Below are 13,106 nucleotides of genomic sequence, written 5' to 3' on the forward strand. Positions count from 1 at the left end.
ACGTCTGCTGGTCCTTGGTAGTGCTTTCTGGCACAGGTACCTCCTGCTTAGTAACCGAGTTCCAGTAACATCAGCTGGTCCTCGGTAGTTCCATTGGCTCTTGTACCTTCTGCTACCCATCCGGGTTCCAGTACCGTCAGCTGGTCCTCGGTAGTTCCTCAGCCTTCTTGTACCTTCTGCTACATTTCCAAGTTCAAGCTTTTTGAAATGGTTCTTGGTAATCACTCTGGATCTCCCTGACGAGGACCCTGAAGACGAGGACCCTGAAGACCAACCCTAAGAAGACGAGGACCCCGAAGACAATGACCCTGAAGACGAGGACCCTGAAGACCACCCCGAAGAAGACGAGGACCCTGAAGACCACCCCGAAGAAGACGAGGACCCTGAAGACCACCCCGAAGAAGACGAGGACCCCGAAGACGAGGACCCAGAAGACCAACCCGAAGAAGATGAGGACCCCGAAGATGAGGACCCCCGAAGACGACGACCCTGAAGACCACCCCGAAGAAGACCAAGAAGATGACCCTGAAGAAGTTGACCAAGAAGACAAAGAAGAGAAGACAAGCACCAAGATACAGAAGAACAAGAGACAGAAAACCAAGAAGCAGAAATACAAGAAGCTGCAGAAAAAAAAGCGGAAGAACATTAAGCATAAGACTAAAAATCAGAGCAAAAGATAATATCTAAATTATAAGCAGAAGATGACTAAGCAGTGTATGGGGGTGAGTCCGTTCCTCCTCGTGGTGCCCCTGGAAAAGACCTGCTGCTGCAGGCCAAACTGAACGCGGACAAATCCTGTTGTAAATCTTTTGTGACGGGCAGAACGAAAGGTGTAATGTCCAACCTTTTATAGATAACAACTACAGGAATGCCTGTCACAAATAAGAATATGATGAAGAAGAAGAATATGAAGAAGATGAAGAAGTAGAATATGAAGAATGTAAAAAAAAGAATAATACGAAGAAGGTGAAGAAGAAGAAGGTGAAGAAGAAGTGGATGAAAAAGATGCTGAGGATGATGAAGGAGAAAGTGTGGGAGAAGTAAAAAAGAAGGTGAAGAGCATGGAAGTAGTGAAACATAAATATCTGACAAAATATAAAAATACTTAACATAGTTAATATTTCCGTAACTCAGAACATAAAAAAATAGTAATTCCTGCTATTCCATTTGACTGGGCTAAACCTCTATGCCTTTATTGTCTCCCCCACCTCCCCCAATACATTCTACATTATTCTTAGTTGTTTTCCTTCATGTAGAAATAACCTACAAGGAAAGAAAGGGTTTATTTTAATTCCGATATTTATGTCCCATTGACTTGCATTGGTTTCCGGTATCGGAATCGGCGATATCCGATACTTTTTCGGTATCGGTCCGATCCGATCCGATATTTCCCGATATCGGAAGGTATCGCTCAACACTAGTCACAACAGTCAGGAGACACTACTGTTTTTCTTTACGGAAAAAACTACCAAAACCTGAATAATAGAGATTTTTTACCGTGGGATGGCAAAACCACAGTTATTGTTTACTGGGGTATACCACACTTTTTTAAATAAAGATATTTGCGGCTGAACAGTGAGCGACACACTCAAACTGGTTTTTTTTTAGATACCAAAGGCCCAAAACTGGATAGTACAGCGATTTGACCCGTGGAACTACAAAACCACACTGGGATGTCGGGCCTACACAAGACTATTTTCAACAGATATATTTTTGTGTCACAACAGTCAGGAGACACTACTGTTTTTCTTTACGGAAAAAACTACCAAAACCTGAATAATAGAGATTTTTTACCGTGGGATGGCAAAACCACAGTTATTCTTTACTGGGGTATACCACACTTTTTTAAATAGAGATATTTGCGGCTGAACAGTGAGCGACACACTCAAACTGCTTTTTTTTTAGATACCAAAGGCCCAAAACTGGATAGTACAGCGATTTGACCCGTGGAACGGCGAAACCACACTGGGATGTCGGGCCAACACAAGACTATTTTCAACAGATATATTTTTGTGTCACAACAGTCAGGAGACACTACTGTTTTTCTTTACGGAAAAAACTACCAAAACCTGAATAATAGAGGTTTTTTACCGTGATGTAGCAAAACCACAGTTATTGTTTACTGGGGTATACCACACTTTTTTAAATAGAGATATTTGCAGCTGAACAGTGAGCGACACACTCAAACTGCTTTTTTTTTAGATACCAAAGGCCCAAAACTGGGTAGTACAGCGATTTGACCCGTGGAACTGCAAAACCACACTGGGATGTCGGGCCTACACAAGACTATTTTCAACAGATATATTTTTGTGTCACAACAGTCAGGAGACACTACTGTTTTTCTTTACGGAAAAAACTACCAAAACCTGAATAATAGAGATTTTTTACCGTGGGATGGCAAAACCAAAGTTATTTTTTACTGGGGTATACCACACTTTTTTAAATAGAGATATTTGCGGCTGAACAGTGAGCGACACACTCAAACTGCTTTTTTTTTAGATACCAAAGGCCCAAAACTGGATAGTACAGCGATTTGACCTGTGGAACTGCGAAACCACACTGGGATGTCGGGCCTACACAAGACTATTTTCAACAGATATATTCTTGTGTCACAACAGTCAGGAGACACTACTGTTTTTCTTTACGGAAAAAACTACCAAAACTTGAATAATAGAGATTTTTTACCGTGGGGTGGTAAAACGACAGTTATTTTTTACTGGGGTATACCACACTCTTTTAAATAGAGATATTTGCGGCTGAACAGTGAGCGTCACACTCAAACTGCTTTTTTTTTAGATACCAAAGGCCCAAAACTGGATAGTACAGTGATTTGACCCGTGGAACTGTGAAACCACACTGGGATCTCAGGCCTACACAAGACTATTTTCAACAGATATATTTTTGTGTCACAACAGTCAGGAGACACTACTGTTTTTCTTTACGGAAAAAACTACCAAAACCTGAATAATAGAGATTTTATACCGTGGGATGGCAAAACCACAGTTATTGTTTACTGGGGTATACCACACTTTTTTAAATAGAGATATTTGCGGCTGAACAGTGAGCGACACACAGTCAAACTGCTTTTTTTTTAGATACCAAAGGCCCAAAACTGGATAGTACAGCGATTTGACCCGTGGAACTGCGAAACCACACTGGGATGTCGGGCCTACACAAGACTATTTTCAACAGATATATTTTTGTGTGACAACATTCAGGAGACACTACTGTTTTTCTTTACGGAAAAAACTACCAAAACTTGAATAATAGAGATTTTTTACCGTGGGATGGCAAAACCACAGTTATTGTTTACTGGGGTATACCACACTTTTTTAAATAGAGATATTTGCGGCTGAACAGTGAGCGACACACTCAAACTGCTTTTTTTTTAGATACCAAAGGCCCAAAACTGGATAGTACAGCGATTTGACCCGTGGAACTGCGAAACCACACTGGGATGTCGGGCCTACACAATACTATTTTCAACAGAAATATTTTTGTGTCACAACAGTCATTAGACACTACTGTTTTTCTTTATGGAAAAAACTACCAAAATCTGAATAATAGAGATTTTTTACCGTGGGATGGCAAAACCACAGTTATTGTTTACTTGGGTATACCACACTTTTTTAAATAGAGATATTTGCGGCTGAACAGTGAGCGACACACTCAAACTGCTTTTTTTTTAGATACCAAAGGCCCAAAACTGGATAGCACAGCGATTTGACCCGTGGAACTGCGAAACCACACTGGGATATCGGGCCTACACAAGACTACTTTCAACAGATACATTTTTATGTCACAACAGTCAGGAGACACTACTGTTTTTCTTTACGGAAAAAACTACCAAAACCTGAATAATAGAGATTTTTTACCGTGGGATGGCAAAACCACAGTTATTGTTTACTGGGGTATACCACACTTTTTAAATAAAGATAATTGTGGCTGAACAGTGAGCGACACACTCAAACTGCTTTTTTTTTAGATACCAAAGGCCCAAAACTGGATAGTACAGCGATTTGACCCGTGGAACTGCGAAACCACACTGGGATGTCGGGCCTACACAAGACTATTTTCAACAGATATATTTTTGTGTCACAACAGTCAGGTGACACTACTGTTTTTCTTCACGGAAAAAACTACCAAAACCTGAATAATAGAGATTTTTTACCGTGGGATGGCAAAACCACAGTTATTGTTTACTGGGGTATACCACACTTTTTTAAATAGAGATATTTGCAGCTGAACAGTGAGCGACACACTCAAACTGCTTTTTTTTTAGATACCAAAGGCCCAAAACTGGATAGTACAGTGATTTGACCCGTGGAACTGTGAAACCACACTGGGATCTCAGGCCTACACAAGACTATTTTCAACAGATATATTTTTGTGTCACAACAGTCAGGAGACACTACTGTTTTTCTTTACGGAAAAAACTACCAAAACCTGAATAATAGAGATTTTATACCGTGGGATGGCAAAACCACAGTTATTGTTTACTGGGGTATACCACACTTTTTTAAATAGAGATATTTGCGGCTGAACAGTGAGCGACACACAGTCAAACTGCTTTTTTTTTAGATACCAAAGGCCCAAAACTGGATAGTACAGCGATTTGACCCGTGGAACTGCGAAACCACACTGGGATGTCGGGCCTACACAAGACTATTTTCAACAGATATATTTTTGTGTGACAACATTCAGGAGACACTACTGTTTTTCTTTACGGAAAAAACTACCAAAACTTGAATAATAGAGATTTTTTACCGTGGGATGGCAAAACCACAGTTATTGTTTACTGGGGTATACCACACTTTTTTAAATAGAGATATTTGCGGCTGAACAGTGAGCGACACACTCAAACTGCTTTTTTTTTAGATACCAAAGGCCCAAAACTGGATAGTACAGCGATTTGACCCGTGGAACTGCGAAACCACACTGGGATGTCGGGCCTACACAATACTATTTTCAACAGAAATATTTTTGTGTCACAACAGTCATTAGACACTACTGTTTTTCTTTATGGAAAAAACTACCAAAATCTGAATAATAGAGATTTTTTACCGTGGGATGGCAAAACCACAGTTATTGTTTACTTGGGTATACCACACTTTTTTAAATAGAGATATTTGCGGCTGAACAGTGAGCGACACACTCAAACTGCTTTTTTTTTAGATACCAAAGGCCCAAAACTGGATAGCACAGCGATTTGACCCGTGGAACTGCGAAACCACACTGGGATATCGGGCCTACACAAGACTACTTTCAACAGATACATTTTTATGTCACAACAGTCAGGAGACACTACTGTTTTTCTTTACGGAAAAAACTACCAAAACCTGAATAATAGAGATTTTTTACCGTGGGATGGCAAAACCACAGTTATTGTTTACTGGGGTATACCACACTTTTTAAATAAAGATAATTGTGGCTGAACAGTGAGCGACACACTCAAACTGCTTTTTTTTTAGATACCAAAGGCCCAAAACTGGATAGTACAGCGATTTGACCCGTGGAACTGCGAAACCACACTGGGATGTCGGGCCTACACAAGACTATTTTCAACAGATATATTTTTGTGTCACAACAGTCAGGTGACACTACTGTTTTTCTTCACGGAAAAAACTACCAAAACCTGAATAATAGAGATTTTTTACCGTGGGATGGCAAAACCACAGTTATTGTTTACTGGGGTATACCACACTTTTTTAAATAGAGATATTTGCAGCTGAACAGTGAGCGACACACTCAAACTGCTTTTTTTTTAGATACCAAAGTCCCAAAACTGGATAGTACAGCGATTTGACCCGTGGAACTGCGAAACCACACTGGGATGTCGGGCCTACACAAGACTATTTTCAACAGATATATTTTTATGTCACAACAGTCAGAAGACACTACTGTTTTTCTTTACGGAAAAAACTACCAAAACCTGAATAATAGAGATTTTTTACCGAGGGGTGGCAAAACGACATTTATTGTTTACTGGGGTATGCCACACTCTTTTAAATAGAGATATTTGCGGCTGAACAGTGAGCGACACGATCAAACTGCTTTTTTTTTAGATACCAAAGGCCCAAAACTGGATAGTACAGCGATTTGACGCGTGGAACTGCGAAACCACACTGGGATGTCGGGACTACACAAGACTATTTTCAACAGATATATTTTTGTGTCACAACAGTCAGGAGACACTACTGTTTTTCTTTACGGAAAAAACTACCAAAACCTGAATAATAGAGATTTTTTACCGTGGGATGGCAAAACCACAGTTATTGTTTACTTGGGTATACCACACTTTTTTAAATAGAGATATTTGCGGCTGAACAGTGAGCGACACACTCAAACTGCTTTTTTTTTAGATACCAAAGGCCCAAAACTGGATAGTACAGCGATTTGACCCGTGGAACTGCGAAACCACACTGGGATGTCGGGCCTACACAAGACTATATTCAACAGATATATTTTTGTGTCACAACAGTCAGGAGACACTACTGTTTTTCTTTACAGAAAAAACTACCAAAACCTGAATAATAGAGATTTTTTACCGTGGGATGGCAAAACCACAGTTATTGTTTACTTGGGTATACCACACTTTTTTAAATAAAGATATTTGCGGATGAAAAGTGAGCGACACACTCAAACTGCTTTTTTTTTAGATACCAAAGGCCCAAAACTGGATAGTACAGCGATTTGACCCGTGGAACTGTGAAACCACACTGGGATGTCGGGCCTACACAAGACTATTTTCAACAGATATATTTTTGTGTCACAACAGTCAGGAGACACTACTGTTTTTCTTTACGGAAGAAACTACCAAAACCTGAATAATAGAGATTTTATACCGTGGGATGGCAAAACCACAGTTATTGTTTACTGGGGTATACCACACTTTTTTAAATAGAGATATTTGCGGCTGAACAGTGAGCGACACACAGTCAAACTGCTTTTTTTTTAGATACCAAAGGCCCAAAACTGGATAGTACAGCGATTTGACCCGTGGAACTGCGAAACCACACTGGGTAGTCGGGCCTACATAAGACTATTTTCAACAGAAATATTTTTGTGTCACAACAGTCAGGAGACACTACTGTTTTTCTTTATGGAAAAAACTACCAAAACCTGAATAATAGAGATTTTTTACCGTGGGATGGCAAAACCACAGTTATTGTTTACTTGGGTATACCACACTTTTTTAAATAGAGATATTTGCGGCTGAACAGTGAGCGACACACTCAAACTGCTTTTTTTTTAGATACCAAAGGCCCAAAACTGGATAGCACAGCGATTTGACCCGTGGAACTGCGAAACCACACTGGGATATCGGGCCTACACAAGACTATTTTCAACAGATACATTTTTGTGTCACAACAGTCAGGAGACACTATTGTTTTTCTTTACGGAAAAAACTACCAAAACCTGAATAATAGAGATTTTTTACCGTGGGATGGCAAAACCACAGTTATTGTTTTCTGGGGTATACCACACTTTTTTAAATAAAGATATTTGTGGCTGAACAGTGAGCGACACACTCAAACTGCTTTTTTTTTTGATACCAAAGGCCCAAAACTGGATAGTACAGCGATTTGACCCGTGGAACTGCGAAACCACACTGGGATGTCGGGCCTACACAAGACTATTTTCAACAGATATATTTTTGTGTCACAACAGTCAGGAGACACTACTGTTTTTCTTCACGGAAAAAACTACCAAAACCTGAATAATAGAGATTTTTTACCGTGGGATGGCAAAACCACAGTTATTATTTACTGGGGTATACCACACTTTTTTAAATAGAGATATTTGCAGCTGAACAGTGAGCGACACACTCAAACTGCTTTTTTTTTAGATACCAAAGGCCCAAAACTGGATAGTACAGCGATTTGACCTGTGGAACTGCGAAACCACACTGGGATGTCGGGCCTACACAAGACTATTTTCAACAGATATATTTTTGTGTCACAACAGTCAGGAGACACTACTGTTTTTCTTTACGGAAAAAACTACCAAAACCTGAATAATAGAGATTTTTTACCGAGGGGTGGCAAAACGACAGTTATTGTTTACTGGGGTATACCACACTCTTTTAAATAGAGATATTTGCGGCTGAACAGTGAGCGACACGATCAAACTGCTTTTTTTTTAGATACCAAAGGCCCAAAACTGGATAGTACAGCGATTTGACGCGTGGAACTGCGAAACCACACTGGGATGTCGGGCCTACACAAGACTATTTTCAACAGATATATTTTTGTGTCACAACAGTCAGGAGACACTACTGTTTTTCTTTACGGAAAAAACTACCAAAACTTAAATAATAGAGATTTTTTACCGTGGGATGGCAAAACCACAGTTATTGTTTACTTGGGTATACCACACTTTTTTAAATAGAGATATTTGCGGCTGAACAGTGAGCGACACACTCAAACTGCTTTTTTTTTAGATACCAAAGGCCCAAAACTGGATATTACAGCGATTTGACCCGTGGAACTGCGAAACCACACTGGGATGTCGGGCCTACACAAGACTATATTCAACAGATACATTTTTGTGTCACAACAGTCAGGAGACACTACTGTTTTTCTTTACAGAAAAAACTACCAAAACCTGAATGATAGAGATTTTTTACCGTGGGATGGCAAAACCACAGTTATTGTTTACTTGGGTATACCACACTTTTTTAAATAAAGATATTTGCGGATGAAAAGTGAGCGACACACTCAAACTGCTTTTTTTTTAGATACCAAAGGCCCAAAACTGGATAGTACAGCGATTTGACCCGTGGAACTGCGAAACCACACTGGGATTTCGGGCCTACACAAGACTATTTTCAACAGATATATTTTTGTGTCACAACAGTCAGGAGACACTACTGTTTTTCTTTACGGAAAAAACTACCAAAACCTGAATAATAGAGATTTTTTACCGTGGGATGGCAAAACCACAGTTATTGTTTACTGGGGTATACCACACTTTTTTAAATAGAGATATTTGCGGCTGAACAGTGAGCGACACACTCAAACTGCTTTTTTTTTAGATACCAAAGGCCCAAAACTGGATAGTATAGGAATTTTACCCGTGGAACTGCAAAACCACACTGGGATGTCGGGCCTACACAAGACTATTTTCAACAGATATATTTTTGTGTCACAACAGTCAGGAGACACTATTGTTTTTCTTTACGGAAAAAACTACCAAAACTTAAATAGTAGAGATTTTTTACCGTGGGGTGGTAAATTGACAGTTATTTTTTACTGGGGTATACCACACTCTTTTAAATAGAGATATTTGCGGCTGAACAGTGAGCAACACACTCAAACTGCTTTTTTTTTAGATACCAAAGGCCCAAAACTGGATAGTACAGTGATTTGACCCGTGGAACTGTGAAACCACACTGGGATGTCAGGCCTACACAAGACTATTTTCAACAGATATATTTTTGTGTCACAACAGTCAGGAGACACTACTGTTTTTCTTTACGGAAAAAACTACCAAAACCTGAATAATAGAGATTTTTTACCGTGGGATGGCAAAACCACAGTTATTGTTTACTGGGGTATACCACACTTTTTTAAATAGAGATATTTGCGGCTGAACAGTGAGCGACACACAGTCAAACTGCTTTTTTTTTAGATACCAAAGGCCCAAAACTGGATAGTACAGCGATTTGACCCGTGGAACTGCGAAACCACACTGGGATGTCGGGCCTACACAAGACTATTTTCAACAGATATATTTTTGTGTGACAACATTCAGGAGACACTACTGTTTTTCTTTACGGAAAAAACTACCAAAACTTGAATAATAGAGATTTTTTACCGTGGGATGGCAAAACCACAGTTATTGTTTACTGGGGTATACCACACTTTTTTAAATAGAGATATTTGCGGCTGAACAGTGAGCGACACACTCAAACTGCTTTTTTTTTAGATACCAAAGGCCCAAAACTGGATAGTACAGCGATTTGACCCGTGGAACTGCGAAACCACACTGGGATGTCGGGCCTACACAAGACTATTTTCAACAGAAATATTTTTGTGTCACAACAGTCAGGAGACACTACTGTTTTTCTTTATGGAAAAAACTACCAAAACCTGAATAATAGAGATTTTTTACCGTGGGATGGCAAAACCACAGTTATTGTTTACTTGGGTATACCACACGTTTTTAAATAGAGATATTTGCGGCTGAACAGTGAGCGACACACTCAAACTGCTTTTTTTTTAGATACCAAAGGCCCAAAACTGGATAGCACAGTGATTTGATCCGTGGAACTGCGAAACCACACTGGGATATCGGGCCTACACAAGACTATTTTCAACAGATACATTTTTGTGTCACAACAGTCAGGAGACACTACTGTTTTTCTTTACAGAAAAAACTACCAAAACCTGAATAATAGAGATTTTTTACCGTGGGATGGCAAAACCACAGTTATTGTTTACTGGGGTATACCACACTTTTTTAAATAAAGATATTTGCGGCTGAACAGTGAGCGACACACTCAAACTGCTTTTTTTTTAGATACCAAATGCCCAAAACTGGATAGTACAGCGATTTGACCCGTGGAACTGCGAAACCACACTGGGATGTCGGGCCTACACAAGACTATTTTCAACAGATATATTTTTGTGTCACAACAGTCAGGAGACACTACTGTTTTTCTTCACGGAAAAACTACCAAAACCTGAATAATAGAGATTTTTTACCGTGGGATGGCAAAACCACAGTTATTGTTTACTTGGGTATACCACACTTTTTTAAATAAAGATATTTGCGGATGAAAAGTGAGCGACACACTCAAACTGCTTTTTTTTTAGATACCAAAGGCCCAAAACTGGATAGTACAGCGATTTGACCCGTGGAACTGCGAAACCACACTGGGATTTCGGGCCTACACAAGACTATTTTCAACAGATATATTTTTGTGTCACAACAGTCAGGAGACACTACTGTTTTTCTTTACGGAAAAAACTACCAAAACCTGAATAATAGAGATTTTTTACCGTGGGATGGCAAAACCACAGTTATTGTTTACTGGGGTATACCACACTTTTTTAAATAGAGATATTTGCGGCTGAACAGTGAGCGACACACTCAAACTGCTTTTTTTTTAGATACCAAAGGCCCAAAACTGGATAGTACAGTGATTTGACCCGTGGAACTGCGAAACCACACTGGGATGTCGGGCCAACACAAGACTATTTTCAACAGATATATTTTTGTGTCACAACAGTCAGGAGACACTACTGTTTTTCTTTACGGAAAAAACTACCAAAACCTGAATAATAGAGATTTTTTACCGTGATGTGGCAAAACCACAGTTATTGTTTACTGGGGTATACCACACTTTTTTAAATAGAGATATTTGCGGCTGAACAGTGAGAGACACACTCAAACTGCTTTTTTTTTAGATACCAAAGGCCCAAAACTGGATAGTACAGGAATTTTACCCGTGGAACTGCAAAACCACACTGGGATGTCGGGCCTACACAAGACTATTTTCAACAGATATATTTTTGTGTCACAACAGTCAGGAGACACTACTGTTTTTCTTTACGGAAAAAACTACCAAAACTTAAATAATAGAGATTTTTTACCGTGGGATGGCAAAACCACAGTTATTGTTTACTGGGGTATACCACACTTTTTTAAATAGAGATATTTGCGGCTGAACAGTGAGCGACACACTCAAACTGCTTTTTTTTTAGATACCAAAGGCCCAAAACTGGATAGTACAGCGATTTGACCTGTGGAACTGCGAAACCACACTGGGATGTCGGGCCTACACAAGACTATTTTCAACAGATATATTTTTGTGTCACAACAGTCAGGAGACACTATTGTTTTTCTTTACGGAAAAAACTACCAAAACCTGAATAATAGAAATTTTTTACCGTGGGGTGGTAAAACGACAGTTATTTTTTACTGGGGTATACCACACTCTTTTAAATAGAGATATTTGCGGCTGAACAGTGAGCAACACACTCAAACTGCTTTTTTTTTAGATACCAAAGGCCCAAAACTGGATAGTACAGTGATTTGACCCGTGGAACTGTGAAACCACACTGGGATGTCAGGCCTACACAAGACTATTTTCAACAGATATATTTTTGTGTCACAACAGTCAGGAGACACTACTGTTTTTCTTTACGGAAAAAACTACCAAAACCTGAATAATAGAGATTTTTTACCGTGGGATGGCAAAACCACAGTTATTGTTTACTGGGGTATACCACGCTTTTTTAAATAGAGATATTTGCGGCTGAACAGTGAGCGACACACAGTCAAACTGCTTTTTTTTTAGATACCAAAGGCCCAAAACTGGATAGTACAGCGATTTGACCCGTGGAACTACGAAACCACACTGGGATGTCGGGCCTACACAAGACTATTTTCAACAGATATATTTTTGTGTGACAACATTCAGGAGACACTACTGTTTTTCTTTACGGAAAAAACTACCAAAACTTGAATAATAGAGATTTTTTACCGTGGGATGGCAAAACCACAGTTATTGTTTACTGGGGTATACCACACTTTTTTAAATAGAGATATTTGCGGCTGAACAGTGAGCGACACACTCAAACTGCTTTTTTTTTAGATACCAAAGGCCCAAAACTGGATAGTACAGCGATTTGACCCGTGGAACTGCGAAACCACACTGGGATGTCGGGCCTACACAAGACTATTTTCAACAGAAATATTTTTGTGTCACAACAGTCAGGAGACACTTCTGTTTTTCTTTATGGAAAAAACTACCAAAACCTGAATAATAGAGATTTTTTACCGTGGGATGGCAAAACCACAGTTATTGTTTACTTGGGTATACCACACGTTTTTAAATAGAGATATTTGCGGCTGAACAGTGAGCGACACACTCAAACTGCTTTTTTTTTAGATACCAAAGGCCCAAAACTGGATAGCACAGTGATTTGATCCGTGGAACTGCGAAACCACACTGGGATATCGGGCCTACACAAGACTATTTTCAACAGATACATTTTTGTGTCACAACAGTCAGGAGACACTACTGTTTTTCTTTACGGAAAAAACTACCAAAACCTGAATAATAGAGATTTTTTTCCGTGGGATGGCAAAACCAC

The sequence above is a fragment of the Phyllobates terribilis genome, unplaced genomic scaffold, assembly GCF_046119375.1.
Source record: "Phyllobates terribilis strain yellow unplaced genomic scaffold, ASM4611937v1 Scaffold_5__5_contigs__length_657084704, whole genome shotgun sequence".
Lineage (NCBI taxonomy): Eukaryota > Metazoa > Chordata > Amphibia > Anura > Dendrobatidae > Phyllobates > Phyllobates terribilis.